A 5,254-nucleotide genomic window follows, 5' to 3' on the forward strand; every position below is an offset into this window, starting at 1 on the left:
TTTCCCTTGAGACAAGTCTCACTTTGTCACCCCTGGTAAAGTGCCTTCGTGTCATAGTTCACAACAGCCTCAAACTTCTGGGCTCTGGTTATCCTCTTGCCTCAGCCTCCCAAGTATCTATTGCCTCCCAAGTGGCTATTTGTTTTTAGAGACAGGGTTTTGCTCTTGCTCAGGCTGGTCTTGAACTCCTGAGCTCAGGCAATGCACCCACCTAGGCGTCCTAATAGTGATTTAAGTACTTCAGTGAGTGCTAAATTTGTTTCTCCTTTTATGACCTGATTTAGTTGACTCTTTTGTTTTTGTGGGGTTTTTTGTTTTTTGTTTTTTTTTTTTTGAGACAGAGTCTTACTTAGGTTACTTGGTAGAGTACTCTGGAGTCATAGCTCACAGCAATCTCAAACTCTTGGGCTCACTCGATTCTCTTGCTTCACCCTCCTGAGTAGTTGGGACTCAGCCTCAACACCCAGCTATTTTTAGAGACGAGGTCTTTAGAAACCTCAGAGATGAGGTCTTGCCATGTTACCCAAACTCCTGGTCTTGAATCTGTGATCTCAGGCAGTCCACCTGCCTCGGCCTGCCAGAGTACTAGGATTATAGGCGTGAGCTACCATGCCCGGCCATTTAGCTGACTCTTCTGTATGTGGGTAGTTATGCTTCATAGGACAGGTCATTAGGGCTTGGCGCCTGTGGCTTAGAAGCTAGGGCACCAACCACATACACTAGAACTGGTGGGTTTGAATCTACCCTGGGCCTGCCAAACAACAATGACAACTACAACCAAAAAATAGCCAGGCATTGTGGCGGACACCTATAGTCCCAGCTACTTGGGAGGCTAAGGCAAGAGAATCGCTTAAGCCCAGGAGTTGGAGGTTGCCGTAAGCAGTGATGTCATAATACTCTACTGAGGACGACATAGTGAGACTCTGTCTCAAAGAAGAAAAGAAAAAGGACAGGTCATTAGGCCTATCATGGGCCATCTTGGGTCAGGGTATAGAGGGGGTGGTGTTGGGAACTGGTGTCTCTGGCCAGAGCTGGGTCTGCTCTCCAATGACATGGTGGCTGCCTAGTAGCTTATTGCCCTGTTAGTGTATGGAGATGGGGGAGTAGCATTTGTTTCCTTTGCTCTGCCTTTGTTTTTGTTCTTAATAGAAAGGCAGAAATTTATGACATATCACTGTTAAAATAAACAAATCATAGGAAATTAAACCTCCCTAGGGCCTCTGGATCTTTGAAATTCAGACATTTATCATAACTAATTTATAAAACTCAGTATCTATTTCTTTACTTTGGCTTTTATTGTTCAATGAGAACATAAATGCAGATGAAGAAACATTTTCACATCTATCTAAAAGTATTCACGTTGCCATTTCTTTTTTTTTTTTTTGAGACAGTCTTACTATGTCACCCTCTGTAGAGTGCCGTGGCTTCAGCTTACAGCAGCCTTCAACTCTTGGGCTTAAGTGATTCTCTTGCCTCGGCCTTGCCACACACCTGGCTATTTTTTTGGTTGTAATTGTCATTGTTGTTTGGCAGGCTCAGCCTGGGCTCCAACCCACCAACTTTGGTGTATGTGGCTGGTGCCGTAGCTGCTGAGCTACAGGCACTGAGCCCCATGTTGCCATTTTAGATACTAAGTAAGTTAGTTAGTGGGGAGTTAGAGCTGTACAGTAAATAGATCCTGGATGGTGAGTTTGCAATCCAGTACTCTGAAGCTGCATACTTACCCCTGACTCCTTCTTGGGCTCTGATGATGAGGTGGTTTTCCCTCATGGCCTAGCTCTGCTTTTCAGGTGTTGTCAGCCTATCCCTGTATGTTGATTCAATTCCAGGTGTAGGGTGGGATAGAAGAACAGTTGTGGGGCTGGGCTGTGAGCCTGTAATCCTATAGTTTGAGACGGGTAGATTGCTTGAGCCTAGAGTTCTAGGTTGCAGTGTACTATGATTACACCTGTTAATAACCACTGCATTTCAGTGTAGGCAACATGGTGAAACCTCGTCTCAAAAAACTTTTTTTTCTTTTTGGCTCAGTGCCTGTGGCTCAAGCAGCTAAGGTGCTAGCCACATACACCTGAGCTGGCAGGTTTGAATCCAGCCCAGGACCGCTAAACAACAATGACAGCTGCAACCAAAAAATAGCTGGACGTTGTGACAGGCATCTGTAGTCCCAGCTACTTGGGAGGCAGAGGCAGGAGAATCGTTTGAGCCCAGGAGTTGGAGGTTGCTGTGAGCTGTGATGCCATGGCACTCCACCCAGGAAGACACCTTGAGGCTCTGTCTCCAAAAAAAAATAAATAAATAAAACAAAACAAAACTTTTTTTTTCTTTTTGAGACATAGTCTTATTCTCTTGCCCAGTGCCATGGTATCATAGCTCATTGCAGTCTCAAACTCTTGGGCTCAAGTGATCCTCTTGCCTCACACTCCCTAGTAGCTGGGACTGCAGGGGTGCACTATAACGCCCAGCTAATTTTTCTTTTCTTTTTTGAGACAGAGTCTCACTATGTCTCCCCCCCCAGTATAGTGCTATAGCGTCATAGCTCACAGCAACCTCAAACTCTTGGGCTCAAGTGATTCTCTTGCCTCTGCCTCCCAAGCAGCTGGGACTACAGGTGCCACCACAACACCCAGCTATTATTAGAGATAGGGGTCTCGCTGTAGGTCAGGCTGGTCTCAAACTCGTGAGCTCAGATGATCTGCCTGCTTTGGCCTCCCAGTGTGCTGGGATTACAGGTATGAGCCACCACACCCAGCCTTAGTTTTTCTATTTTTAGTAGAAACAGGATTTTTCTCTTGCTCAGGCTTGTGTTGAACTACTGAGCTCAGGTAATCCCCCTGCCTTGGCCTCCCAGAGTGATAAGATTACAGGCATGAGCCACAGTGCTGGCCTGACTTGATTTCTTTATTGATTCTTTTTTTTTTTTTTTGAGACAGAGGCTCAAGCTGTCGCCCTGGGTTTAGTGCCATGGCATCACAGCTCACAGCAACCTCCAACTCCTGGGCTTAAGCGATTCTCTTGCCTCAGCCTCCCAAGTGGCTGGGACTACTAGGTGCCCACCATAATGCCTGGCTATTTTTGGTTGTAGTGGTTATTGTTGTTTGGCGGGCCTGAGCTGGATTCGAACCTGCCAGCTCAGATGTATGTGGCTGGCACGTTAGCCACTTGAGCTACAGGCGCCAAGCCTCTTGATTGATTCTTTCTCACACTCATTCATTGGTATGCTATTGGTATGCTCATTTCTCAGTCATTACTCAGCACCCACATAGTGTCAGGTACTGTGCTTAGTGTGCTTTGTCCTGGTGACAACATAGTAGCATGTGAGCAGGCAAGGTCCTGCCATCATGAGAGACATGAAATGAGCGAGTCCAGTGAAGTGTGATGAGCACTGTTAAAGCCAAAGCCCAGATTGATGTAGGAGCTGTGAGCAGAATCACTTAACCTAGTCAAGGCACAGCCTCTCTGAAGAAGTGGTGCATATGTGAAGACCTAACAAGTCTCTTGAGAAGGAGGTATCCAGGGGGAGTCAGAAAAGATTGTTCCAGGCAGAGCAAATAGCATGGGCCACAATCTCAGAGTGGGGCTGAAGGAGTCATGTATGATAGCTGCTATCCTGTTGAGGGCAGGTATAAAGGGCAAAGGGGGAAGTGGAGAGGTGGGGAAAGGCCCTACCTGCACTGGAAAGATGCTTTGTAAGTTCTACCAAGGAATTTAGTTTTTATCTTCAAAGCACTTAAAGGCTGGGGAAGGAAATGGTCAGGGTCAGGATGTAGAAGTCAGGATTGATGGGATGTAGTGATGGACTGGCTGTGTCAGCAGGGAGGCTTTCCTGCATCCACAGTGGTTCCTTATTAACTGGTTAGGTTTGAGTCACTAACACTTGTTTGGGTCCACTGTCACTTGCCTTCCCTTCACATTTGCCTATTGGCGCTTGACTGAACATAGTCCCTGTCAGGGATGTCCAACCTAGGGCCCGCAGACTGCATGCTGATTTTGTGAGGATATATTTTGCTTATCTTTAGAGCTAGATATCATGAAAATTATGCCAGGGTCTTTTTTTCCCTCTAATTAGCTTTTCATTAGTATTTACTGTGTGGCCCAAGATAACTCTTATCCTTCCAGTGTGCAACAGAGGGAGAAAAAAGGTTGGACATTATTGCACCTAAGTGTTAAGTCACTGTGGTTCTGCCAGGCTTGACGTACGATATGTGTCTCTGGGAAAAGGGGGTAAACTTAACTGCAAGGAGACAGGTGACTGATAACCACGGGTCATGTTATGTGGAAGCTGAGTGGTAGTAGGAGAGATACTTCCTGGTGAGGGCATCCTCTTAGCAGGTCATGTTGTAGCAAAAGACTTGGCGCAGAGCTCCTGTGATGCTTGTGTTCTTTCCTGAACCATTAAACCAGATTCTGCACCAAACTACCTAGGCTAGTGACATAGGAATCTTTTTGTTACATTTGTAAATATATCTCAAGACCCTTTTGAATTATTATTATTTTTTTTTTTTGGAAGAGACAGAGTCTCACTTTATTGCCCTCAGTAGAGTGCTATGGTGTCACAGAGCTCACAGCAACCTCCAACTCCTGGGCTTAGGTGATTCTCTTGCCTCAGCCTCCGGAGTAGCTGGGACCACAGGTGCCTGCGAGAACGCCCGGTTGTTTTTTTGTTGCAGTTTGGCTGGGGCTGGGTTTGAACCCATCACCCTTGGTATATGGGGCCGGTGCCCTATCCATTGATCCACAGGCACTGCTCCCCTTTTGAATTATTTACAGTTTTGATGACTTCAATATGTATGTCTTAGTTTATTGATTAACTGTGCAGGTACTAGGTCAGAAATCTTTTTTTTTTTTTTTTTTTTTGGTAAGCATTAGTGACTTCATTTTGATTTTCAGTCTGGTATGTTAGGGACTAGTGAAGGAGTTTAATATAAAACAATAACCTGCTATAGTTTTTAACACTCCTAATAGAAGTTTGCCTGCATATTGGCACGTCAAATGCCCACATGTTCTTTTGTTTCTATTTATAATGAAATATTTGAATAAGTTAGCTACACAAGTAAAAGGTAAAGACATAGAGTCTTTTATGTAAGTTTAAGTTTTTTCTTTTTTCCGGCTCGGTGCCTGTGGCTCAAGCGGCTAAGGCACCAGCCACATACACCTAAGGTGGTGGGTTCGAATCCAGCCCGTGCCCACCAAACAACAATGACGGCTGCAACCAAAAAATAGCCAGGCATTGTGGCAGGCACCTGTAGTCCCAGCT

The 5,254-nt window shown here is 45.5% G+C and overlaps 1 pseudogene; it reads left to right on the forward strand.

Annotated features, from left to right (window-relative positions):
• Nucleotides 1-1,067, forward strand: part of LOC111728335 — a 6,156-nt pseudogene extending 5,089 nt beyond the window's left edge.
• Nucleotides 1,068-5,254: the final 4,187 nt, after the last annotated feature.

Source organism: Otolemur garnettii, unplaced genomic scaffold, assembly GCF_000181295.1.
Source record: "Otolemur garnettii isolate 467f Iridium unplaced genomic scaffold, OtoGar3 scaffold00151, whole genome shotgun sequence".
NCBI lineage: Eukaryota > Metazoa > Chordata > Mammalia > Primates > Galagidae > Otolemur > Otolemur garnettii.